At 58.4% G+C, this 1,914-nt stretch overlaps 1 pseudogene; it reads right to left on the reverse strand.

The window, feature by feature from the left end:
- Positions 1-344: 344 nt before the first annotated feature.
- LOC123429395 lies at positions 345-1,646 on the reverse strand (annotated as a pseudogene).
- Positions 1,647-1,914: the final 268 nt, after the last annotated feature.

Raw genomic sequence — 1,914 nt, forward strand, 5'->3', positions numbered from 1 at the left:
GCTTAGATGAGCCCGGGTATCGACAGTATGGCAATTTCAAATAGAAAAATGTTTCAAAAAATCCAATTTTTTTATGGTGTAAGATGTTTCGGTGCAGGAACTCCACACAAACTTTTATAAAGTTTGGACATTCGAAAAACTCGTGGCCAAGAATACAAAATTTTGAATGTCTAAGAAACTTTTGAAAATCATACAGTTCCCCTCCGATTTTATCCTTTTTCCACGATTTTCTCAAATGTCCAAATTTCATAAAATTTTACACAGAATTCAGCACAGAAACATCCTGCACCATAAAAAATTACTTTTTTTAAACTTTTTTCTACTATAAATAGCGGTACTGTTTATCGGGCTCATATGAGCCCGAGCTCAGGGTTAAATTAACACAGCTAATTACTCCTACTTGATGGATCAAGGTGGAGCGGCTCTACTTGAAGAGTACTATGCGATTAACAATGCCATTTTACTCATTGGCTCTACTTGAAGTACCACTAGAGACAATCTATAATTACTAATTTAAATAGAGTTCATGTATGCGGCTTGGCCCACTCACTGTCACAAGAGCTGTACTTGATGGTGACACTCGATCGAGCACGTACTCCCTTCCCTCCAACCGCATCTCAATCGGTTTGACTTCATCTTCCGTCACAGCCCGATGACGTTCCTGGAGGTGGTGACGCCACCGTCAACGACGAGGTTGTGCCCGGAGATGTACCTCGACTCGTCGCTGGCCAGGAACAGCGCCGCCTCCGCGATGTCCCCGGCCCTAAGAGTCGGGCCCTTGAGCGTCGCGAGGCCCCGCACCATCTCCTCCGTCTTCTCCACCTCCTCCGCGCTCATCGGCGCCGCCGACGCGCCACCTTCTTCGTCCTCGCCATGGCGCCACGCGTTCACCAGCATTGGCGTGGCCACGCCGAAGGGCGACACGCAGTTGACGCGGATGCCGTGCTCCCCGAGCTCGCAGGCCGCGTTCTTGGTCAGCCCCACCAGTGCGTGCTTCGACGCCGTGTACGCGTGCGGGCCCATCCCGCCGAGCACGCCGGCCACGCTCGCCACCGACACGATGCTCCCGCCGACGGCGCGGCTCTGCATCATGGCCCGCGCCGCGTGCTTCATGCCGAGGGCCGCGCCGAGCGTGTTCACGCGCACCACGCGGTCGAACTCGGCGGCGTCCAGGGGCGCGATGGGCGATGGCGCCGCTCCTTGAGCCCGCGCCCGCCCCCGATGGGGCCGCCTGCCGGCCCAGCACGCCGGCGTTGTTGCAGAGGACGTCCAGCCGCCCGTGCCGCGCCACGCACCACCCCACGGCGCGCTCCACGTCGGCCTCGACCGACACGTCGCAGTGCACGTAGCTGCACCAGGCGCCGCCCAGCGCGTCCGCCAGCGCCTCTCCGGCCGTGTCGTCGATGTCGGCGATCACCACGCGCGCGCCTTGACGGACGAACGCGCGCACGATCGCCTCCCCGATCCCGCGTGCCCCGCCGGTGACGATGGCCACCTTCCCCTCCAGCCTCCTGTGCTGCAGCTGCACATGCACGGCGGCACCAGCGGCTGCGGCATTGTTGGTTGTCGCGCCGAGAGCGACGCTGCCGGCTTGGGGCGCCTTCTCGGCGGGCATGAAGTCTAGGGCGGTCATGGCTAACGAGGGCGGTGCTGGTGATGATGTGTGAGACTTTCAGTTGGAGCAGCACGTACGTCATTTTATAGGGAGCCGGGGCGGCGGATCGGAGGGCGGACGGACGTACGTGTGGCCGACGCAGGTGGGGACGGCATTTGGCACCGTCTTCGGCCTCATGAGCCGCGTGTGTAGGCACACGTAGCGGCTCTACCAAGGCGTGTTAATCTGGTGCTGCTAATTCTGTAATCCATTGCGATTTGACTCTCATTGATCTCTATACTATACGTTCATGGAGACGG

This window comes from Hordeum vulgare, chromosome 2H, assembly GCF_904849725.1.
Source record: "Hordeum vulgare subsp. vulgare chromosome 2H, MorexV3_pseudomolecules_assembly, whole genome shotgun sequence".
NCBI classification, from domain to species: Eukaryota; Viridiplantae; Streptophyta; class Magnoliopsida; order Poales; family Poaceae; genus Hordeum; species Hordeum vulgare.